This window comes from Schistocerca piceifrons, chromosome 3, assembly GCF_021461385.2.
Source record: "Schistocerca piceifrons isolate TAMUIC-IGC-003096 chromosome 3, iqSchPice1.1, whole genome shotgun sequence".
NCBI lineage: Eukaryota > Metazoa > Arthropoda > Insecta > Orthoptera > Acrididae > Schistocerca > Schistocerca piceifrons.
This window is the reverse complement of record NC_060140.1, coordinates 878,221,181-878,248,184: the sequence shown is the minus strand read 5'-3', so window position 1 is coordinate 878,248,184 and position 27,004 is coordinate 878,221,181.

Sequence of the window (27,004 nt, the reverse complement as noted above, 5' to 3'; positions counted from 1 at the left end):
ATCAGTAGGGATTTGTTCACTCTCACATACCTTCTCTACTAACATCAAAGTAACATCATCAAATCCTTTAATCTTACTATTTCATTTATCATCCAACTCTTCTACAAAAATCATACTATCTAATTCATCACAGGGCAATGGATCATGTTCAACATCAACAATATCGTCATATTTATTAAAATCTATATAAAAATAATCAGTAGTATCACTAGAATCAATATGAATATCCACTTCTGATTCAAAATTCTCTGCTGCTAAATCATCAGCAGTAGGACTTGTGTTTGTGCCAGCAGGCATACAAACAGAATCAATTATCAAAGTCACCATTCTCCTTCAGCACAAAACTGACAGACTGACAGTACATTATCACAATAAAATGGTTAAACAATATTCATCAAAAATATTACACATAGTAACAACTAAACAACCACTAATCATCAAAACGACTACTCAGTTCATCATCACAAAGTTTAAACTAATTTTCTAACTTTCTAACATCTTAGCTCATCTATTGTAGCGCGAAATAAAAAATTCACCTCCCAATTAACTGTGTTTAATTGGTAATCACTATTCTATCAGTTGTGGTATATGTAGTCTGAACTATGTCTAACTCTTTTACTCTGAACCTAGTTTCCAGCAATTCTCTTCATCTCAAACTGACAGGCTCCCAAGTGGTTACCTGTTTTCCTGACTATTATTCGTATTCTCATTTGATATATTACCATTTATTCTCTCACTATTGTTACTTTACTTATTTCTGTGATGTTTTTATTATTTTTTATTTAATAATATTGTCATTCTTGTTATGATGGTTATTATCATAATTGTTATTCTCTATTATTATTATTATTATTATTATTTCTTTCCTTTCTAAGACGTTATGTCTGGTTAAAAATGGAAAGTGACGCGGACCTTGATCGAGTGTGACTTCCTTTTAATTGTACGGTACATGTTATATTGCATTTAGGCTCTTTCGGGTAATTGAACATGTATCAATAATTACGGATTTCTGTGGTTGTATACGTAAGTTTGGATGTAGCTGTATTGCATTGATGTACTGGTGGATATTGTGTGGTATGACTCCTGTAGTTGATAGTATAATTGGTATAATAACAACTTCATCCTGATGCCACATGTCCTTGACTTCCTGAGCCAGTTGGATGTATTTTTCAGTTTTTTCTCCTGTTCTCTTTTGTATATTTGTTGCATTGGGTATGGATATTTTGATTAGTTGTGTTACTTTCTTCTTATTATTGGTGAGTATGATGTCAGGTTTGTTATGTGGTGTTGTTTTATCTGTTATAATGGTTCTGTTCCAGTATAATTTGTATTCATCATTTTCCAGTACATTTTGTGGTGCATACTTGTATGTGGGAACGTGTTGTTTTATAAGTTTATGTCGTAAGGCAAGCTGTTGATGTATTATTTTTGCTACATTGTCATGTCTTCTGCGGTGTTCTGTATTTGCTAGTATTGTACATCCGCTTGTGATGAGATCTACTGTTTCTATTTGTTGTTTGCAAAGTCGGCATTTATCTGTTGTGGTATTGGGATCTTTAATAATATGCTTGCTGTAATATCTGGTGCTTATTGTTTGATCCTGTATTGCAATCATGAATCCTTCCGTCTCACTGTATATATGGCCTTTTCTTAGCCATGTGTTGGATGCGTCTTGATCGATGTGTGGCTGTGTTAGATGATACGGGTGCTTGCCATGTAGTGTTTTCTTTTTCCAATTTACTTTCTTCGTATCTGTTGATGTTATGTGATCTAAAGGGTTGTAGAAGTGGTTATGAAATTGCAGTGGTGTAGCTGATGTTTTTATATGAGTGATTCCTTTGCGTATTTTGCTAGTTTCTGCTCGTACTAGAAAGAATTTTCTTAAATTGTCTACGTGTCCATAATGTAGGTTTTTTATGTCGGTAAATCCCCTTCCTCCTTCCTTTCTGTTTAATGAGAATCTTTCTGTTGCTGAATGTATGTGATGTATTCTATATTTGTGGCATTGTGATCGTGTAAGTGTATTGAGTGCTTGTAGGTCTGTGTTACTCTATTTCACTACTCCAAATGAGTAAGTCAGTATTGGTATAGCATAAGTATTTGTAGCTTTTGTCTTGCTTCTTGCTGTCAATTCTGTTTTCAGTATTTTTGTTAGTCTTTGTCTATATTTTTCTTTTAGTTCTTCTTTAATATTTGTATTATCTATTCCTATTTTTTGTCTGTATCCTAGATATTTATAGGCATCTGTTTTTTCCATCGCTTCTATGCAGTCGCTGTGGTTATCCAATAAGTAATCTTCTTGTCTAGTGTGTTTTCCCTTGACTATGCTATTTTTCTTACCTTTGTCTGTTCCAAAAGCCATATTTATATCATTGCTGAGTACTTCTGTTATCTTTAGTAATTGGTTGAGTTGTTGATTTGTTGCTGCTAGTAGTTTTAGATCATCCATGTGTAGCAAATGTGTGATTTTGTGTGGGTATGTTCCAGTAATATTGTATCCATAATTTGTATTATTTAGCATGTTGGATAGTGGGTTCAGAGCAAGCCAGAACCAGAAAGGACTTAATGAGGCTCCTTGGTATATTCCACACTTAATCTGTATTGGCTGTGATGTGATATTATTTGAATTTGTTTGGATATTAAGTGTGGTTTTCCAATTTTTCATTATTATTATTATTTCTTTTTTATCTCACATGTTATGTCTGGTCGAAAATGGAAAGTGACGCAGACCTTGATCAAGCGTGACTTCCTTTTAACTGTACGGTATATGTTATATTGCATTTAGGAACTTTCGGGTAATTGAACATGTATCAATAATAACGGAGTTCTGTAGTTGTATATGTAAGTTTGGATGTAGCTGTATTGCATTGATGTACTGGTGGATATTGTGTGGTATGACTCCTGTAGTTGATAGTATAATTGGTATAATGTCAACTTCATCCTGATGACACATATCCTTGACTTCCTCAGCCAGTTGGACGTATTTTTCAGTTTTTTCTCCTGTTCTCCTTTGTATATTTGTTGTATTGGGTATAGATATTTTGATTAGTTGTGTTCCTTTCTTCTTATTATTGGTGAGTATGATGTCAGGTTTGTTATGTGGTGTTGTTTTATCTGTTATAATGGTTCTGTTCCAGTATAATTTGTATTCATCATTCTCCAGTACATTTTGTGGTGCATACTTGTATGTGGGAACGTGTTATTATTGTTATTATTATTATCATTACTATTATTATTATGCCTATTTCCATTGTTGTTATGGTGTTGAAAGGGCCCCCCACCCACTTGGAATTGGTTCTGTCTCTGTTATCTTGGCTGTTATTTGATCTGTTATTATTTTCTCAGGAACAGTCCAGTTTCTCAACATATTTCAGAAATTCTGTTACCAAATTACATGGTCCATAGACCAGGCCTCTCTGAATACTGTTAGGCAAGCGCCATTTCAGTGCATCAATTCATATGAGCTTGTCTCACGACTTGTCAAGGTGCCCTAATGTCATAAGCTGTTTCTCACGAAATTGTTGCATCCTCATACTGGCTTTGCGATATCTGCTACCACTTAGAAATTCTGTCTTGAGTCTGGTCTGTTTATTTTCTGACCAAAATTTGTTCGAAAATAATCTTTGAAAATCTGCAAAAGTCATTTCGGGGTTAACATTCTGGTGAGCTCAGGATTAAGCATCTCCATCCAGGAAGCGCTTTGCTGGTTTAATTTTAAGAGGCGGCATATCAGATGTGAAGCCATCCTTGCAATGGTATATAAAATCCATGGGATGCAATTTAAAATCACCCAGCAAAAATTTCAATGTAACATTATTACAATTATTTACAAACATGCTGCCGCTACGATAGCTATTTCTAAACATATTTGTTTCTAAATTGTCTACTCTTGAGTTGACTGTTTGAAGATTTCGAGCAACAAAATCAACTATTGTTAACTGAAGAAATTTGTTCCATAACAACACTGAATTTAGTTTTAATTTTTCCTCAGTATAATTACTATCAGTCTCTATATAGTTTTGAGTGTTTTGAGCTCAGATTTTCTTCTGCTTTACTCGAAATTGACAATATTTTCGGTCTCTTTTACCTGTTCAGCCACTACAGCCACTCGACTGTTAAGCAATTCTAATTTAATATCTGTGAATTTCTTCAAACACTCAACATCTAATTCTACATCATCTACTCGCTGATTAGTAACATCTAATTTTTTATTTACTTCAGCAATATCCTCTTTAGTTGATTTCAGGAAATTATTAAGTTTTTTGAACTTACATCAATTCTTTTAAATTTTTGGTCCATAAATTTACCAACATTTTTAAAATTATCGTCCATTTTCATATTTTGTACTGATAATTTACTACCCAATAGCTGAGAAAGCTGTTCAATTAAATGAACTGGTTGTTGTATCTGCTGAAAACCTTGCCACTGTGATTATGAACTGCTGAATGTATTTCCCCGATTCTGATCTCGAAAATCTAAGGTTGAAGTCTACATGTTGTGTGTAGCCAATGTCTCGATTGGGTCGTCACGCCTATTTTGTCTAATTAATATCACTCATATTAGCGAAACTCTTTATCAACCAAATCATATGAAAACACTTTTCCTAACAAATTCCTTCAAAATTGTAACCAACGGTATTATGTAACTGACTATATGGCATGAATAATTAAATCACTTCTGCCTATCAAATTGTTTAAACACTGATACCAGAGAAAGAATAGAAAATCAGTAAGTGATCCCATCTGACAAAAATCCACTGTGTTAGCACTGGTCCACACTTTTGCACATACAACATTTGTCAGATGGGACCATCCACATCCAAATTCCAATACAGCACTTTTTGCAATCAATTATCGCAGATCATCACACTGGAAAGATGTATACACGTTCTAGCTATTCCACCACATTAAAATGGACTGCTGATACTGAAGAAGTCAGCATGGTGTGGGATGTGAATAATGTGGATTACTGATGAATAAAATTTGAAATTTTATGCCAAAAGTCTCTCAGCCACAATCACAACACGAACTGCAAAAATTTTAAAAATGAATCTCCAACAGCTGAGATGCAACTAACTAAACAAATTGATTGATCTAGAAATGCAGTATTTTTCATTAATTTAGAGATGAACTTTTGTTAGTAAAAATGTTCGTCAAATTTACATGAGTTGTAGATCTCCATTCTTGAAGTGTAGAATAGCTGCAAATACTTCTGAGTTCTTCTGCTGTGCTGCTGTATATTCAAAATTAATTGTGTGATGTATGAAATAAATTCCAGGTGCAGGTTACCCGCAAAATTGCTTTATTTGCATGCAAGATGTTCAGTGACGAAAAATATGTAAACAAAGTTCTAGATGCTGCACTGTTTATGGTTGGTAACAAACTGCCTCCCTGTTGTATGCAAACCGCTGACATTTATATGATTTACAAGAATAATTGACAATCAGAATTTACGAATTTTAAGAAATGAGATTAAAAGTGTGTAAGAAAATTAATTCACATACATAGAAAAATAAATTCGTTAAAAATTCTGATGTAATTTACAAGTTTCCAGAAGACAACAATGAATATTATATTATAGCTAATTACACACAAAAGAAAGAACGAAAAGTATTCCTACCATGTGTATGAATTCCAAATAATATAGTTATCAAAAACCACTAGCCATTTTGCAAAAAATAAGTTTATAAGATGCAAAATACACTATGTATAGGTAGGTCATTACGGCTTTGGAAAGACTGATCAGTATACCAAGTTTAGATTAATTACTTGGTGATTATTGAAAAGAAAATATTCCTAGCATGTTTAAAAACGAATTATTGAGTGCAGAATACAAAAGCAAACTCAGATTTTACGTAAGTTACCTCAAATAGACTAATTACTTGTATAGGTGCAGTGTAACATTGTACATTAAACAATTAATAAAGTATAAAATAATTGTAGTCTTTTCAGGGGGTTGACAAAGGGTGCTCAAGGAGCTGTCTTATTACGCTATTTATGTAGAATGTAGGCGTTAGCTGTGTTCTCTTATGGTTAGACATTAATCATTTTTCATTTTGATGTACCTGGCCCCACCTGTGAGAGAATGGGAGGGTATTCAAGGCAGGATGAAACATTTGCGATTTGTCACCAGAACCAAACATAATAATGCTCAAGAATACACAGAACCATAATATAAACTAATATAAAAGGAATGGGTATGGGGAAAATGGGTTCACCACCATTGTTAGCAGATGACAATACTGATCTCCCCTACACATAAACTTCACCATCAAGTCTCTCTTTCTGAGAAACCTTTCGTGGCATGATGTTGAAAGCCTGTGCGAATGCCAGCATTTGAAACAAATTGTGGAATTCTTTGATGTTACATGATGTGACAGCAAGTGTGAATTGGCCTTAAGAAGATAGCTATTTACATTTCTTAAAATCTGTAACACGTTTATGGTAAGCTTCAGGCAGGGAACTGATAGTGAGAAACAAAGCAAAACTATCTCATTGGCGACCCTTATAATTTATTAGAATATGTGGAGTTTCAAACACATCTAGAGGTGAAAAATGCTTTCACAAATTTTCCCAACAAATTTAACCTGCTTTCGTGTAGTCCTTCAGAACAATGTACATGGTATATAGCTTGTAGTGTACTAATTCAATCAATTTTGCTGGTACATCACAATCTTAGACATTTATAACTTCTTTCTGTTGACAGGACTCTGGATGTCACCATCAGCTGCACATTTAGTGAAACTGATTTCCTCATATCATCATATTATATCAGGAATTACGAGTGTCTAATGATATTTGTAAATCGACATGATCTTCCGAAATAATTTCGTCAGTTTTCATGAAGTAAATTAATAAAAGAAAACTACTGTCGCTTTTTTAAAAGATAAAATGTCTTGATCTACTTGAAATGTATTCGCAGTTGACATGCATCAGGCGTATAATAGAATGATGACAATGAAAATATGTGCTGGGCTGGAACGCGAACCCGGGTTTCCAGCACATCGCTAGCAGTCGCCATAACATTAGGCTATCTGAACACAACTGATTGCCAGACCCAAAATTCCATATGCTGTCAAAGATATCTGGGCCTGGCTGTGAGTCATGCTTGGATAGCCTATTGCTAAGGTAAGCATTGGTGATAATCGAGAAATCGGGGTTCGAGTCCCAGTGCAGCACCAATTTTCATTGTCATAATTGCATTATACAGCTGCTGATTATCCAAATTCACAATTGCGGAAAATTTCTTTTATTTTCTAACGGTTGTAGCCGCCAAAGTGCTTATTCCTTTGCAAATGCATGCATATCTTGAGGAACACTGCTTCGTAATTCTGGATAACACAGGCACTGTAATATCATTAATGTCTCGATCATTCTTTCTTCCTGACATGTTGTTATTATGTTTATTACAGGAGTTACTGCGATGACAGGCCATAGAAAAATTTTCTCAATTACGAGTTAATGACTTGAACTGAAATCAGGTAGATTAACATATGACAGTGCAACACATCAAAACATTCCATAGCATACATAATGGAAACACCTTCACGGGCTGTTAACAGAATGGAGGGTGATGGCAAAGTCAAGGTTCCTCGAGTTTAAAGTCTGATGAGGATAGAGAGGTGTCGTTAGTCTGCTAACATCAGAAGTTAGCCCAATTTCACCATGCTCACTCATGTTATATTAGTGGATTTTTTGCTTTTCTGTGTCCTTAGATTTTATTTTATTATTTTCCTTTGTTTTCGTGACGCTATGCAAATGTTCCATGGGTACTTGAATATTTTGCTCATTGAGTATTTTTCCACAAGATAATCTACATATCTGAATTAGAAAAGGATTTAACTTCTAAAATAACTAGACAAACTGAGGAGGAGGAGGAGATTAGTGTTATAATATAATCTAAAAATAATATAAAGTTTAGATATATGGAAATAATGAGATTAAGTTTTTGGCATGTCAGACATGCAAAATAAGCTGAGCTATGACTATAAATGTTAAAAGAATATTTTCATATTAGTTTTACATAAATGAAATATTCTTTCTCTTCTTTATTACGTCCGATTGCTGTATCCACCTACAAAATCTTGCCTGAGTCCATCATTCCTTTTGTGATTGGATCTTTATAACAACTACAAAGTACAGAGGTGGGCATCTTGGGTTTTTATATATTGCGGTACTACTTGGGATGATGATTCAAGCAGTTTTTCACAGGTGAAATAATATTATATTCTTCCTTCTAGGCATATCAGAAATACAGACTTTTCACTTATTCTCACAACCAAAATGACTTCCTCCGATTTCGCTCTAAAATAATGTGTGTCTACCTTCGTTCATTAACAGAGAGTGAGTCCTTCCTCTTACCAGGGAACAGGAAAAACAACTTACGTTTTTTAATATTTGAAAATCAAAAATACTTGACAGTAGGCGCAGGCTGTACGCTGAGTTACCGCTTCACCTTTTCTCTTAGCTGTTGAAGAAAATGAAATGTAAAAGCAAGAAATGCAAAAGGTACATCATAAATGCGCCCCTACTGTATACCGCCGGAAATAAGTCTCATTATTTAGGGAATCATGGACCCTGCCGATTGTGGGGAGGCTTGGGTGCCTCAGCGATACAGATAGCTGTACTGCAGGTGCAACCAAAACGGAGTGGTGTCTGTTAAGAACCCAGACAAACGTGTCCCTGAAGAGGGGCAGCAGCCTTTTCAGTAGTTGCAGGGGCAACAGTCTGGATGATTGACTGATCTGGCCTTGTAACACTAACCAAAACGGCCTTGCTGTGCTGGTACTGCAAACGGCTGAAAGCAAGGCGAAACTACAGCCATAATTTTTCCTGAGGGCATGCAGCTTTACTGTATGCTTAAATGATGATTGCATCCTCTTGGGTAAAATATTCTGGAGGTAAAATAGTCCCCCATTCGGATCTCCGGGCAGGGACTACTCAGGAGGACGTTGTTATCAGGAGAAAGAAAACTGGCGTTCTACGGGTCAGAGCATGGAACGTCAGATCCCTTAATCTGGCAGGTAGGTTAGAAAATTTAAAAATGGAAATGGATAGGTTAAAGTTAGATATATTGGGAATTAGTGAAGTTCGGTGGCAGGAGGAACAAGACTTCTGGTCAGGTGAATACAGAGTTACAAATACAAAATCAAATAGGGGTAATGCAGAAGTAGGTTTAATAATGAATAGGAAAATAGGAATGCGGGTAAGCTACTACAAACAGCATAGTGAACGCATTATTGTGCCCAAGATAGATGCGAAGCACATGCCTACCACAGTCGTACAAGTTTATATGCCAACTAGCTCTGCAGATGACGAAGAAATTGATGAAATGTGTGATGAAATAAAAGAAATTATTTAGATAGTGAAGGAAGACGAAAATTTAATAGTCATGGGTGACTGGAATTCAATAGTAGGAAAAGGGAGAGAAGGAAACGTAGTAGGTGAATATGGATTGGGGGGGAAGAAATGGAAGAGGAAGCCACTTGGTAGAATCTTGCACAGATCATAACTTAATCATAGCTAACACTTGGTTCAAGAATCACAAAAGAAGGTTGTATACATGGAAGAAGCCTGGAGATACTAGAAGGTGCCAGATATATTATGTAATGGTAGGACAAAGATTCAGAAACTAAGCTTTAAATTGTAAGACATTTCCAGGGGCAGATGTGGACTCTGACCACAATCAATTGGTTACGAACTGAAGAAACTGCAAAAAGGTGGGAATTTAAGGAGATGGGACCTGCATAAACTGAAAGAATCAGAGGTTGTAGAGAGCTTCATGAAGAGCATTAGGGAACGACTGACAGGAATGGGGGAAAGAAATACAGTAGAAGTAGAATGGATAGCTTTGAGAGACGAAATAGTGAAGGTAGCAGACGATCAAGTAGGTAAAAAGACGAGGGCTAATAGAAATCCTTGGGTAACAGAAGAGATATTGACTTTAATTGATGAAAGGAGAAAATATAAAAATGCAGCAAATGAAGCAGGCAAAAAGGAATACAAACGTCTCAAAAATGAGATCGACAGGAAGTGAAAAGTGGCTAAGCAGGGATGGCTAGAGGACAAATGTAAGGATTTAGAGGCACATATCACTAGGGGTAAGATAGATACTGCCTACAGGACAATTAAAGATACTTTTGGAGAAAAGTGAACCACTTGCATGAATATCAAGAGCTCAGATGGAAACCCAGTTCTAAGCAAAGAAGGGAAAGCAGAAAGGTGGAAGGAGTATATAGACGGTGTATACAAGGGCAATGTTCTTGAGGACAATATTATAGAAATGCAAGAGAATGTCAATGAAGATGAATTAAGAGATATAATTCGGCGTGAAGAGTTTGACAGGGCACTGAAAGACATAAATCGAAACAAGGCCCCAGGAGTAGACAACATTCCTTTAGAACTACTGACAGCCTTGGGAGAGCCTGCCCTGACAACTCTCTACCATCTGTTGAGCAAGATGTATGAGACAGGCGAAATACCCTCAGTCTTCAAGAAGAATATAATAATTCCAATCCCAAAGAAAGCAGGTGTTGACAGATGTGAAAATTACGGAACCATCAGCTTAATAAGCCACGGCTGCAAAATACTAACACGAATTCTGGAAAAACTGGTAGAAGCCGACCTCGGGGACGATCAGTTTGGATTCCGTAGAAATGCTGGAACACGTGAGGCAATACTGACCCTACGACGTATCTTAGAAAATAGATTAAGGAAAGGCGAACCTATGTTTCTAGGATTTGTAGACTTAGAGAAAGCTTTTGACAATGTTGACTTGGATACTCTCTTTCAAATTCTAAAGGTGGCAGGAGGAAAACAGAGGCAGCTAAATGCTATTTACAAATTGTACAGAAACCAGATGGCAGTTATAAGAGTCGAGGGGCATGTAAGGGAACAAATGGTTGGGAAGGGAGTGAGACAGGGTTGTAACCTATCCCCAATGTTATTCAATCTGTATATTGAGCAAGCAGTAAAGGAAAGAAAAGAAGAATTCGGAGTAGGAATTAAAATCCATGGAAAAGAAATAAAAACTTTGAGGTTCGCCGATGACATTGTAATTCTGGCAGAGACAGCATAGGACCTGGAAGAGCAGCTGAACGGAATGGACAGTCTCTTAAAAGGAAGATATAAGATGAACATCAACAAAAGCGAAACGAGTATAATAGAATGTAGTCTAATTAAAGCAGGTGATGCTGAGGGAAATAAATTAGGAAATGAGACGCTTAAAGTAGTAAACGAGTTTTGCTATTTGGAGAGCAAAATAACTGATGATGGTCGAAGTAGAGAGGATATAAAATGTAGACTGTCAATGGCAAGGAAAGCGTTTCTGAAGAAGAGAAATTTGTTAACATCGAGTATAGATTTAAGTGTCAGGAAGTAGCTTCTGAAAGTATTTGTATGGAATGTAGCCATGTATGGAAGTGAAATGTGGACGATAATTAGTTTGGACAAGAAGAGAATAGAAGCTTTCGAAATGTGGTGCTACAGAGGAATGCTGAAGATTAGATAGGTAGATCACATAACTAATGAGGAGGTATTGCATAGAATTGGAGAGAAGAGAAATTTCACACAACTTGACTAGAAGGAGGGATCGGTTGGTAGGGCATATTCTGTTGCATCAGGGGATCACCAGTTTAGTATCGGAGGGCAGTGTGGAGGGTAAAAATCGTAGAGGGAGACCAAGATATGAATACACTAAACAGATTCAGAAGAATGTAGGTTGCAGTAGGTACTGAGAGTTGAAGAACCTTGCACAGGGTAGAGTAGCATGGAGTGCTGCATCAGTCTCTAGACTGAAGACCAAAACAACGACATTTAGGAAGACAGTATACAGCAGCTTTATTTTCATTGGGGCTCATAGTTAGGTTACTTGGTGCAAGTCAATGGAGTTTTAATGCCTCTATGCTACTACAAGTATATTTACAAAGCTTCATTTCCTTGTCCGTTGCAAATTTATACACATAAATACAGTCACATACATTTATATTACATAATTGCACGTCCATGTTTTGCTACCGTCTTTGTTTGTTATTTATCCTTAAATTTGTTAATCTGTATGGTGTGATCAGGAGAAAAACTTTTAATTTCTTAAATTGTGTTTCCACTCTGTTTTAAAAATTGTTTTTCTCGTTTGCTTTCGGTTCATTGGCAATTCCGAGAAGGTGGCCTTTCGGCACATGCTATCTCATTGTTTTCTGTACTTATCGCCATCTGGAGCTCATTGTTTAACGCGGCTGTCGCAGTGACGCAAGTGCTACATGAGTAGTAGCACTGCCTGCGAATTTGTTGTAATGTCACTGCAGGCTTATGAGTTAGTGTTGTGCATGCCCTCAAATCTGCAGACTGGATACGACGGATTTAGCTCCAATGCTCAACCCAAAGTACACCAATACCTCATACAGCCCCTGGTCGAAGCTTTCTGCCAGTGAAATTGAATGTAAGGGCTGCATTGCAGGATTCAGCATTGTCTTCCATTGTGCATTGTAGTTCGGCTGTCCTCGCACATCAATTAGTGGTTATACAGATTTCCTCTGATTTCTCCATCACACGCCTCACACTCATTGTATCCACATCACAAGGCTGTAGTGTCTACTCTTATCACGGCTCAGCTGTTATTTTCACTATTATCAGGCATTGTTATTTTTGTATCACTTCCCACATGTGAGCATTTTACTCACACGCGGCCACCTGCAGAAACCATGCACCCTATTATTCATGAAGTTAGATTAGATTAGATTAGATTAATACTAGTTCCATGGATCATGAATACGATATTTCGTAATGATGTGGAACGAGTTGAATTTTCTAATACATGACATAATTAGGTTAATTTAACAACATACTTAAGTTAATATAACAACTTTATTTTTTGTGTTTTTTGTTTTTCTTTATTTTTTATTTTTATTTTTTTTATTTTTTAAATATTTTTTTCTTTTTTTTTCTTAATTTATATCTAAAAATTCCTCTATGGAGTAGAAGGAGTTGTCATTCAGAAATTCTTTTAATTTCTTCTTAAATACTTGTTGGTTATCTGTCAGACTTTTGATACTATTTGGTAAGTGACCAAAGACTTTAGTGCCAGTATAATCACCCCTTTCTGTGCCAAAGTTAGATTTAATTTTGAATAGTGAAGATCATCCTTTCTCCTAATATTGTAGTTATGCACACTGCTATTACTTTTGAATTGGGTTTGGTTGTTAATAACAAATTTCATAAGAGAGTATATATACTGAGAAGCTACTGTGAATATCCCTAGATCCTTAAATAAATGTCTGCAGGATGATCTTGGGTGGACTCCAGCTATTATTCTGATTACATGCTTTTGTGCAATAAATACTTTATTCCTCAGTGATGAATTCCCCTAAAATATGATGCCATATGAAAGCAATGAGTGAAAATAGGCGTAGTAAGCTAATTTACTAAGATGTTTATCACCAAAATTTGCAATGACCCTTATTGCATAAGTAGCTGAACTCAAACGTTTCAGCAGATCATCAATGTGTTTCTTCCAATTTAATCTCTCATCAATGGACACACCTAAAAATTTGGAATATTCTACCTTAGCTATATGCTTCTGATTAAGGTCTATATTTATTAATGGCGTCATACCATTCCCTGTACGGAACTGTATGTACTGTGTCTTATCAAAGTTCAGTGAGAGTTTGTTTACAAGGAACCACTTAGTAATTTTCTGAAAGACAGTATTGACAATTTCATCAGTTAATTCTTGTTTGTCAGGTGTGATTACTATACTTGTATCATCAGCAAAGAGAACTAAGTTTGCCTCTTCATGAATATAGAATGGCAAGTCATTAATATATAATAAGAACAACAAAGGACCAAAGACTGACCCTTGTGGAACCCCATTCTTGATAGTTCCCCAGTTTGAGGAATGTGCTGATCTTTGCATGTTACGAGAACTACCTATGTCAACTTTCTGCACTCTTCCAGTTAGGTACGAATTAAACCATTTGTGCACTGTCCCACTCATGCCACAATACTTGAGCTTGTCTAGCAGAATTTCATGATTTACACAATCAAAAGCCTTTGAGAGATCACAAAAAATCCCAATGGGTGGTGTTCGGTTATTCAGATCATTCAAAATTTGACTGGTGAAAGCATATATGGCATTTTCTGTTGAAAAACCTTTCTGGAAACCAAACTGACATTTTGTTAGTACTTCATTTTTACAGAAGTATCTTTAGGGGAGCTTACGCCTTCTCAACTTTGGCTCCACTTAAGAACTCTGGTCGGCACGGACGATCTCCCCGACCTCCTACTCCAGTCGTTGTGGCTCGTAAAATTACCGTCATACCTTCAGCTACATCTGTTGGCTCACAAAAAATTCCACTCCGGAAGAAAAGCTGCACCTGGCGGACCAGACATATAGAATCATTAAACACCGCCAGCTCACATCCGCCAGTTTCTCGGGTATGCCAGAAGTTGGTAGCACTGCGACATTCCTGTCTCTTGTTTCATTGGCCAGCGAGCAGAGGTCAGGCACACAGCACACACCACCAGCCGATGGTGCCGCCTGACGGCCAGCCAACAGTACCTGCTGATGGCTCTCGCCCAGTTGCACCAACCACACATATCGACGCTAGCGTCATTCCCAAGTCGTGCACTCCGCCTACACTTTTTCCATCTTTTATGCCACTCTGGGCAGCCAACAACTCCGCAGTTCGCATCCCTGGCTCGACCGAAGGTTCAACTGCATCTCTCGTCCGCCTTACACTGCACCTGGACAGCCTGCGTCATGGATGTCGACTGCCCTGTTGTCAGGATGGCTTTCCTACGCAACTTGGGTTCTCACCGGACTTTGAAGGAGCCTTCCTGCAGCACACTACTGCTAACCAGATACCAGGGGTCTTCATTACTGCCTCGCCGCCTCTTGGACACACTGGGACGGCGTGTCTGATGCTACAACTGAATGTGCCCGCCTCACCGCAGAACTCACTGCCGCCCTGGCCCGCCTAACATCTCAACGCCACGAGATCGACAATCTTCACGCCGAGAACACGCGCCTACAACAGCTGATCACTGCCGCATCAGCTGACCTGACATGAGCATTCGAGGCACCAGAGGACTCAGCCGCACCATGGGTCGCGACGACGCTGGCGCAGACGCTGGAGTCACCCTCGCTGCGACACCTACAGGTCAATTACTATTCAGCTTCTAGTGTCGTGATTATCCCTATGTCTGATCCCAGTGTTATTGCCCAGGTAATCCCATTGGTGGCAGGCGCGATTACTAACGGTACTTGACACGAATTGAACATCACAGAAGGCCCACCAGTACACCATAAAGCTCGATGGCTCAACGCCACAAAAATTCAGCTCGAAAAAACCGCGGTACAACTGCTAGATTCCGGTATTGTCTGCCTGTCCAACAGTAATTGATCCTCACCAATCCACTTGGTTCCTAAGAAGAATAGATCATTTCGTTTGCGTGGCGACTACCGACAACTGAAACCCCAGACAATCTTAGATAGCTATCCTATAATGCACATACAGGATTGCGCTCAACAGCTCCATGATGCGCGAGTTTTCACTATGATATACTGCCGGAAAGTGTACCACCACATCACAATGCATAAAGGCGACATCCCCAAGACTGCATTAGTCACCTCTTTTGGGCTCTATGAGTACCGCTACATGCTATATGGCCTAAAAAACCTTACACAGACGTGGCAATGTTTTATTAGGTCCATAGTATTCTTGCTCCCATACTGTTACGCATACCTAGATGATATTTCGTCAACTATCTCCGAGGAGCACGAACATCATCTGCCAAGAGTCCTTAATGTACTCGCCTAGACTGGGATCGCGATCGACAACGATAAATCGCAGCTGCGAGCTAGTGTGACATTCCTAGTGCTATACTGTCTCCACAGGAAGAGATCCGCCCCACATCGGAACTAGCCGCTTTTGTCCATGACCTTCCTCTGCCTGAAACCTACTACGATCTACGCTATTTCCTAGGCATGACAAATTTTTTCCGACGACACATCCCGATCACTGCGTTCCTGCAAGCACCGTTGACGGACAAACTTGTGGGAGAGAACACTTCCGGACTTTGCTGGGTTCCGTGGTGCGAAGACATACAACGCGCGTTCGACGCGTTAAAAACCGCACTCGCGAACGCTATCGCTCTCGTACACCCGGTCTCCGACGCTCCGATATCGATCACAGCCGACTCAAGAGATACAGCCATTGGCGCCATGCTTCTTCAGCAGGTCGAGGGTTCCGCATAACCACTTCGTATTTTCTCGCGAAAGTTGTCCACCTCCCAGGGTAAATGGTCCACTTCCGAAAGAGAACGTTTTACCATTTACGAAGCAATTCGACACTTTCGCGAGGACATCGAGAGTAGGATAGTGACTATATATATACGGACCACAACCCACTGGCCGATGTAGTGCGTAGCCCTGAAGCTGAACTGCCCAACCGATGCTTCCGACACATGGACCTTATATGTTAATTCACCACCAATGTCCGTTATGTCAAGAGCGTAGGAAACATCTTCGCCGACTACATGTCATGAGTAGGTATGATCGCGTTCTCTTAGTACTACGACAAAGTAACGGCCCAGCAACAGACAGATAATGACATACAGCTGTTAATACTCAGTGAGTCTACTTCGCTCTCAATTGAGCTGTGCCGAATTCCGGGTTCTTCCCAACTGGTCCTCTGTGACATTTCTACAGATAAGGCCGTAAGCTATTTGCTGCTATCCGTGACTTCGCGCTCCTATTATTTGGGCTACCACGCACCTAATAATAGAACGTTTCATAAGGACAGGGCAGGCTGCAAAAATTAGTCCCATGCATGCGTACCCTGCTAACACTCGAAGGTTGGTCGCACACGTTTGACATTCCTAAAGGCAGATTCCGTCCGATACATCTCGACAAGGTCACCCCACTCCCCTTCAGAGGGTTTCCGATACATCCTGTCTCTTACGGAGCTCGTTAGCCAGTGGGCCGAGGCCATTCTGATCACGGATATAACAGCCGACTAGTGATGGGCTAAACTGCGATTTTCCGATATCAGTGATTTCTGTGAATGCTACTTTTCAGTATCTGTTATTCTTAACTGTGATTTGTCGCACTTAAGACTCGCAGTTAAGGAACCTAAGTCGCGTATCCCTCCGCCACTGCTATTTCTGCTACTTCCGCGATTTCTGCGACTTCTGCTACTTCTGCGACTTCTGCGATTTCTGCTACTTCTGCGATTTCTGTGATTTCTGCTACTTCTGCGATTCCTGTGACTCCTGCGATTTCTGCGACGTACCGCCGTATGAAAAAGTTACATCTGTCCACACAGAAAATTGCATCTCAACAAACCTGTCATTGGTAAGTATGTTTTACGTTTATTCTTCCGTTGGCTTTAATTTTGTATTAAAGAAACAACTGTGAAAATATTAATAGTGTAATTAATATGTAAGTAGCCGCACAGTACCGTAATAGTTCGTGTTTAGAAAATGAATTCTAACATATTGTTATGTTCATAGGTACCTGAACTACATTTCAATCACTCAGTAAAGTGATAATTCAAAATATCATTGTCAACAGATCTGAAGAAATTGCCAGTCTTTAGACCGTTTTCGTCAGACGAGAGGTTAGTTTCTAAGCGTTTTGATGGACTTAATTACTTCAGTGAGATCGTTCTTGCGAATGTGATATAGCAAATATTAGCAAATGTGATATAGCAAATATTAGCAATCTACTCTGTCAATTATATTGCTAGTAATTAGTGACAGCAAAAATTGTTTAATAATCCTTGTGTTTTTGCAGACGCAGTTCTGACTGATTACTGGTTGCTGTACATATCTATCCACATCAAGGCTGTTGAGAGAGACTCGTGAAGATTCAAGACAGCTCTTAGAGGACTTGCAGTTTAAAAGTGAAATAATTATGAAATAAGTTTGTGACTGATTAAAGTGTTTTATTGAAGTTGTTGTGCGATTTTAAAGGAATAATAAATGTTAAATACATTGAGTGAATAATAAAAATCTCATTTTCCACATGTTAAGCCGTCCTATACCCGTAATTTTCCGCCATTTATTTATTGGTAAACACTTGTTGGATACCGTCGTGCCCCCCCCCCCCCCTTTCTCCACAATCCTGCCGTGACACTGACCTGTAACATATCCCGAAGTCTACAGTATGCATTTTGAGGCTGTTGATATGAAAGTGGGAAGTACAGATCTTCCAGTTAAATCAGGAATAGCTTAAGTGCATTACTTGAAAGTCACACAGGAAAAGCTTACTTATGTAGGTGGTAGTAGTGTCGGCAAAAAGTTCTTGTGTGTGAAGTTGCCATGTAGAACACCAGGTGTAAAACTTTTCTCCCGAGTCTTGAACTGTGTCGGAACAAAAGTGAGGCATTCATATGACTGTTTTCATTTCTCTACACTTATACAGATGTCTGAGTTCTGCTGTGTTAACATTGCAAAGTCCTGTAGGCATGTGGAGTATTAACCAAAACTGTCATATTGGAAGCAGAATCAAACACATTTGTTACGTTACTTGATATTTTCAGGAGAAAAAGGCAATGTTGCTTCTTATTAATATAATACATTCAGAGTCACAGCAGTATTTGACCAACCATGCTGAATGTGCATGTCGTCATATAATATGAAGGGCTTATTTCAATAGTGGTATAAGTCCATTACCTACACTTTTCTGTCTATAATGCTTCTGAAATTAGTGATCCAAACAAACGTAAATAAAGGTTCATCTCTAGCAAGAAGCCATATGCTTGAATATTTCTGGTGTCTCAACTGCAGATTTTTCAGCACTCATTTAACTTTACGACTCTATATCTCAAAATTAACAAAAATGGACTTGTACCACTATTGAAATAAGCCCTTCATATGCACACACAGCACATCGATCTCGTGAGACACAAGGCTCTCATAACGAAGTACGTACGTCGGTCAACAGATGACACTAGGAAAAGTATGTTAACTGCGCTTTTTAGTTGCTACTTGCGACTCTTAGTTGCGATTTGTCACAGAAACCGCAGTTTGACTCGGTAGCGAATAGCGTAGTATGAACTTTGCTCAACAGATGGCAGTGCTAACTGCGCTTTTTAGTTGCTACTTGCGACTCTTAGTTGCGACTTGTCACGGAAATCGCAGTTATACTCCATAGCGTACCGCAGAGATGGGCGTAGTACGAACTTTGACCCACAGATGGCACTGTTAACCGCGCTTTCTAGTTGCTACTTGCGACTCTTAGTTGCGACTTGTCACGGAAATCGCAGTTAGACTCCATACCGTATCCCAGAGATGGACGTAGTACGAACTTTGGCCAACAGATGCCACTGTTAACCGCGCTTTTTAGTTGCTACTTGCGACTCTTAGTTGCGACTTGTCACGGAAATCGCAGAAAGCAGTGCTAAATTCGACCAATAGATGGCTCACGTCTTTGAATGTGAAATACTACTTGCGACTGCTAACTGTGACTGAAATCGCAGTTAGATTCTGTAAAGTTGCTACTGTGATATCTGTGACTTATCAGTCACTGCGATTTCTAACAGATACGCGATTTCCTGCCCACCACTACAGCCGACTCTGTTGCATGGGCCTTTATCGCCTCCTGGGTCGCGCGGTTCAGCTGTCTATCTTCATTCCCAATGGACCAGGGACAACAATACGAAGCTGTTCTTTTTTCCAAGTTTTGTGACCTGTGCAGTGCAAACAAAGTATGTACAACAGCCTACCACCTGCTAGCAATGGGTTGGTCAAGTGGTGGCATCGCACTTTAAAAACCGCGCCGATGTGCCTCAAAACATCTTGGTCAGAGGCTCTCCCCTGGGTTCCACTTGGTGCCCTTATGGCCTACAAACAGGATTTAAAAACCTCCCTAATGGACTTACTGAATGAGGAACCTCTTGTCCTTCCTGCACAATTTGTCGAGGACTCCAATGCTCCCATGCAGTTCAACTTCCGACATTATGAAGGACGCAAATTGAGACACATATAGCGCAGGTGGCGTGGTGCAGTGCAGCGCGCATTTTTCTAACTTGACAGGTTCAAATGGGACCGCGTAAATTGGGATGCTACGCTACATGGATGCGACAAGCGCCTGTGCCAGGTCAAGCAGCGTTGTGGTTGTTGCACAGTTTCTCGCGCCATGTCACGTGAGCACTGCGGCGGTGGGGGGTGGAGGGGGGTGAGGTGGAAGAAGACAGTCCTGCCATATGTTCACTTTGGCATGGCTCATATGGGAAGTGGAGATATTTCCCATCCGAAAAATATGGCCTTACAGTATACTGAATTTTTACTGTTGCTGAGTAGTGTTACGTTTTTCGCCATTTAAGAGCTCCATCTCTTTTCTTTAGAACGTAATAGTTTCCAGTAACATATATCTATACAGTTCTTTTGTTTTGTTTATTCTTTTGCCAAGAACAATGTACAGTTCTATAACTACTGAACCATTACCCACTGGGATTATACATTCTGCCTCCACAATGTTTTCAGATCGTGAGAAGGGACAGATGATTCATCGTGAGGGTAGTGAATAAGGAAGTAAAGAATATTATAAAATCATTTGATCTAGAAGGAGCAGGGAAGTAAAACAAAGTTATCCACTTGCTGCCTGTTATGCTACTGTACCTCTACGATCTGTTTCAAAAAGTCAAAAAGGCGTAATTTCCACAGGTATGATCCCTTTGTTCTTCTGGTAAAAAGGGTCCAAGATGTGAAGTACGTAAGTTTCATTATCATTACTTGGATATGGATTTAATAAGAGACATTATGCTATGTACATGTGGACATCACATTCCCACTGCAAGCTAGAAATAGTCGAGAAGCCCTCACGAATCACTATTGTTTAATTGGCTTTCTGTGATGAGAAACAGCATTTCAGTAATTGTATACATATTATCAGCATTAATAACCTAATTATACAACAGGCTACACAAATGAAATAATGGTCGGTATTATTACGAAAGTATGACCATCCTGAAACAGTGTGGTAATATGATATACTTAATTTGTTGAAAAGTATTGCTGACAAAGGCAGATCTACTTTCATGACAATGTTTTTCAAACGACGTGAACTCCCGCTCACAAAGCACACATGGCCAGCTTCTGCTTTCCTGACGTGCGCATTATTCTCAGCTCCTGACAATAAAAATGGCTCTGAGCACTACGGCACTTAACATCTAAGGTCATCAGTCCCCTAGAATTTAGAACTACTTGAACCTAGCTAACCTAAGGACATCACACACATTCATGCCCGAGGCAGGATTTGAACCTGCAACCGTAGCAGTCGCCTGGTTCCGGACTGAAGCGCCTAGAACCGCTCGGCCACCATGGCCGCCTCCTGACAATATGTTATTCGTGTATCACACATTGTCAGTTTGGCAAGGTGAGTAACCAGCATCTGGCATAAGCCAGTCATTCCCCCTGAAGCGAACGTTCACCATTATTTCAGTACTGCTCAGATCAAGAAAAGGAATAAAATTCCATTCCAGCCATGTTGTTGTTGTTGTGGTCTTCAGTCCTGAGACTGGTTTGATGCAGCTCTCCATGCTACTCTATCCTGTGCAAGCTTCTTCATCTCCCAGTACCTACTGCAACCTGCATCCTTCTGAATCTGCTTAGTGTATTCATCTCTTGGCCTCCCTCTACGATTTTTACCCTCCACGCTGCCCTCCAATACTAAATTGGTGATCCCTTGATGCCTCAGAACATGTCCTACCAACCGATCCCTTCTTCTGGTCAAGTTGTGCCACAAACGTCTCTTCTCCCCAATCCTATTCAATACTTCCTCATAGTTATGTGATCTACCCATCTAATCTTCAGCATTCTTCTGTAGCACCACATTTCGAAAACTTCCATTCTCTTCTTGTCCAAACTATTTATCGTCCATGTTTCACTTCCATACATGGCTACACTCCATACAAATACTTTCAGAAAAGACTTCCTGACACTTAAATCTATACTCGATGTTAACAAATTTCTCTTCTTCAGAAACGCTTTCCTTGCCATTGCCAGTCTACATTTTATATCCTCTCTACTTCGACCATCATCAGTTATTTTGCTCTCCAAATAGCAAAACTCCTTTACTACTTTAAGTGTCTCATTTCCTAATCTAATTCCCTCAGCAACACACGACTTAATTCTACTACATTCCATTATCCTTCTTTTGCTTTTGTTGATGTTCATCTGATACAATCCTCTCAAGACACTGTCCATTCCATTCAACTGCTCTTCCAAGTCCTTTGCTGTCTCTGACAGAATTACAATGTCATCGGTGAACCTCAAAGTTTTTATTTCTTCTCCATGGATTTTAATACCTACTCCGAATTTTTCTTTTGTTTCCTTTACTGCTCGCTCAATATACAGATTGAATAACACCGGGGTGAGGCTACAACGCTGTCTTACTCCCTTCCCAACCACTGCTTCCCTTTCATGTCCCTCGACTCTTATAACTGCTATCTGGTTTCTGTACAAATTGTAAATAGCCTTTCGCTCCCTGTATTTTACCACTGCCACTTTTAGAATTTGAAAGAGAGTATTCCAGTCAACATTGTCAAAAGCTTTCTCTAAGTCTACAAATGCTAGAAACGTAGATTTGCCTTCCCTTAATCTTTCTTCTAAGATAAGTCGTAAGGTCAGTATTGCCTCATGTGTTCCAGTATTTCTACGAAATGCAAACTGATCTTCCCCGAGGTCGGCTTCTACTAGTTTTTCCATTTGTCTGTAAAGAATTTGTGTTAGTATTTTGCTGCTGTGACTTATTAAACTGATATTTCGGTAATTTTCACATCTGTCAACACCTGCTTTCTTTGGGATTGGAATTATTATATACTTCTTGAAGTCTGAGAGTATTTCGGCTCTGTCATATATCTTGCTCACCAGATGTTAGAGTTTTGTCAGGACTGGCTCTCCCAAGGTTGTCAGTTGTTCTAATGAAATGTTGTCTAATCCCGAGGCCTTGTTTCGACACAGGTCTTTCAGTGTGTAATCTCCCCACGGAAAATTACCCTCTACCACGCAATAATTAATAATGGTCAATCAAATCATCCACATTTATCGACTTTTGAAAAGTATCTGATCAGATTTTCTAGTAATATATGCGCCGACAGCTCGTCGACGCCAAGGTATTTTTCTAGTACGTTTATTCTTTGGAATAACAGAGATACATATATGTATTCTCCATGGTTATTATAGACGGGTAAGAAGGACAACTTCGGAAATATCTGTTGGAAGATTGACGGGCTTCTAAAAGAGACATATTTGCTTTTCTTCTCGCTAAAGCGAGCTATTAACGTTTGTGCCACTAGCGGGTTATTTGAAGAGAGAGAAAGACTGTAAACGCAAATTAAGTAAGACTTGGAATTAACAGAAAACGGAACATGTAATGAAGATGGATTGAATATACAACTTTCCTCAGAAATAAGGTTTGTGACCCTTTTATTCCAGAGTGAATGACGAATGAGTTCTTTGTCTGAATCATTGACGGTCGCCTTGGCCCTGTAATTAGTGGGGAAGTTTCAGCTGTGACGAAGAGAGCCTGCAGTCACCGAGTTTTTATAAAATCGTCCAAAAAGGCTTCGTCCACATCTGAAATTCTAAATCTGTCGTAAAATGAACGAATTGTTCAAACGATCGATTTTCTCAACTGAATGCAGCGCTTAACAATAATAACAAATGTAAAGATCTTTTCCAGCAAGCCAGCCGCTGAATATTAAGACGAAGGGCTCCACCAGAGATTCTATTGGGCTGATTTCACGTAAATGAAATATTATATTTAAAACTGTACATAGATAAAGGACAGAGAGAGAGAGAGTGAATGAAATTCGAGAAAATACTCAGAATCCTCCATTAGTATAATTGTTTGCCTGTCTTATCACGGATCAGCCTAAAGATAAAACAGGAGGCCCTAACTTTATTGTACCGATTTATGTGTGAGAGTGAAGGGGTAATAAAGGCGACAGATACACCTCTGTACAGACAAAACATTACACCAAGTTAGCGGCAAGCTGCATTCACATATATTCATCAGTCAGTAATATAGATATAAAGATATTCTCCCAATAACATTATATAATTCATTATAATGACCAATCCGTGACAGGACACGTTTTTGGACGTTGTTAAAATAATTTTGTTCTCTGTTTCATGTGAACTACGACGAGCCAATTTAACTGACGCTTGGAAAGGAGAGGAAATACTCGCAGTCAAATTAAGTGGATCTACAAATAAGAACATAAGACAACACGCTGGGCGCAGAGAAAAGGCCAGATCTATAATTTTATTATTAAAGCTTGCTAGTATAGATGAAGTATACGCTTTTCTGTTCAGTATTATTGGATATTTGAACATTGATTAATTGTGTTCATGCTAGATGTAGTTTGATTGACCTGCCCCAGTTGCATTTATCTGTATAAGTACAGTAAGAAAGTAGCCACAGAAGTACTCTTGTGTGAAGGGAGATATATATATAGTGACAGTAGAACATTTATATGGTTTTAACTAGGTCAATGTTTAAGATGAGTCAAGCAGAGCAGAGCAGCACGCAACAGCCTTCAGCTGTTAGCACTGATAATAATGATGTAGTAAGAAGTGTTGTAGAACCGATCGCTACAGATAGCGCAATAGAACGCCCGGTAGACACGGCTGGAGATGTAACAGCAAGTACGCAACATGGATTAGATCCATTGGTAATTATCATGAGACAGATGCAGATGATAACCGAGAGCATGAATAATATGAAAACCGACATTAACGCGAAATTAGCCTCAGTTACTGAAGGGCAGGAAAATCTGAAAACTGACATTAATGCGAAATTCGCCTCAGTTACTGAAGGGCAAAATGATTTGAATACGAAATTAGCCTCAGTTACTGAAGGGCAGGAAAATTTGAAAATCGACATTAACGCGAAGTTAGCCTCAGTTACGGAAGGGCAGGAAAATCTGAAAGCTGAGATTAAGCAGCAGTTACAAGACAGTTTTTCCGAATTAGAGCAGCGGGTAGAGACGAAGACCAAGGAACTCAAAGATCAGGCCGAAGAGATGGAACGAAAATTAACTGCACAAATAGAATTGGTGAAAGCTCAATGTGAGGAATCTACTCACCGCGTACGTGTAGAAATGAAGGAGTATGTGGCTATTAAGATAGATACCGTACGGAAACAGGTGGAAATGGTTCCGCAATTAGTACAAAAGCAAGATGCCATGTCATGTGCAATTGCGCAACTTCCTGAATTGGCACGTACGCAGACTAACCTAAAGGAAAGTGTTGAACATCTGACAGAACGTCAAGACGTTATAGACCACCAAATTAATGTATTAATGGGTAAATTATCCGAAATCACATTAGAAAACAAAAGGCTAATGTGTGAAAACGTTGAGCAAAATGTTAAAGCAGCATTCCAGAGTTTATCTGGCAAACAGGAAGAGAGTTTGTTTGCGAAAGGACTTGAGGAAGTGCGACAGCAGTTAGGTGCTGATTTAGAGCATTGGAAACAAACGATAGAAGAGTCGATGCGCGTTTCACAACAAGGCTCAGAACAAATGAATACAGGCCAGCAGCAGAAGTTGGCAGCGACTATAGAGCCAGTTACTGCACATTCGCATACGATACCGACTCGTGTAAGTAACTCAAACATTAAATTGCCATGAGCTAGTTGTTCGCGTGAAGTTTTATCTAACGGAGATTACGAAAGCCTTTGCCATGCCGAAGAAAAAATGATAAAGCATCAGCAATTCCAGATTTTTAACACTGACAAAAGGGGGGTCCATTCAATTGTTTTTATTCGAAGTTTCAGAGGAGTGGTACCCAGAAATTGATCGGAGTGGCATAAGATCAGTTTCGTTACAGGATATATACAAGGTTCGGGGGCGATCTGGGCCTCGGACATGACTTCTGTTTGCTCGACATATGACGATTTTGAGAAGGCGTTTTTAGCAAAGTTCTGGTCAGAAGGGGTACAGGAACGCCTAAGGCAGGAGGTGCTCTACCCAGAGCCTTTCTCCTTTTCAAAAGGAAGCCTTAGGAAGTATTTTGAAAAATATATAAATAAAACTAGATACTGGGAGAGACCTATGCCCTTGCCAGACATAATAAACATACTTAAGGCAAGACTACCAACTAGCATCCGAAATCAATTAATTTACGGCAACGATAAAGACTTGGAGTCGTGCCTCACGACGTTAGACCATATAGATATTATCGAAGAAAACAACCAGAAAGCCCGTAATAACAGATTCCAATATAGGGAGATAGAACCTCCGCCAAATGGTAGGCAAGGGAATGCACAGAGATCGTTAAATAGTGGAGAAACCCCTCAAAATCTCAATAGTAATACCGGCAATAGTCTTGCGAGGGGCTATCCAAGGAACAACAGGAATGGGAAAAGATACAATCCCGTATGGGGGAACGAATGGAATTTCAGACCTCAAGCCTGGAACAACAACAGTAATAGAAAGTGGAATCAACCGGGGGGAATGAACTCAAATAACCAACATCAGTTGGGACGGAATCTGCGAATCAACTGGTAATTACCGAAGTGACGGACGATGTCAACCACCAGGCGAATCAAAATCCAACAAACTTGTAAGGACCCACTCGTGCCCCGGAGGAGCCGTCAACAATTGGTTGAGGGGCAACAGGATATGTGTAACCATGCTACCGTATAATGATGGACGATTACTGGCAGATGAATTGACCGAGGACTTAGAACCCCAAGATGAGGATAAGGAACAGGTGGCAGTAGCCGAAGTGCAAGTCATTTTGGAGACTGTACCTATAGTGGCGGTTTTAGACACAGCTGCAACCACAAATGTTATTTCGGAGGCTCTATTCAACAAGATCAGAAATATAAGACGAGTACCAATTTTTCCAGTTCAAAATTGCAGAATAATAGGCGCCGTTGGGGCTAGATCGGCTAATGTAAAAGTGCAGTCACTACTTAGTGTAGAAGTCGGAAATGTAGCAATATTAAGCACATTCCTTGTTGTGAAAAATTTGGTGGTAGACTGCATTATCGG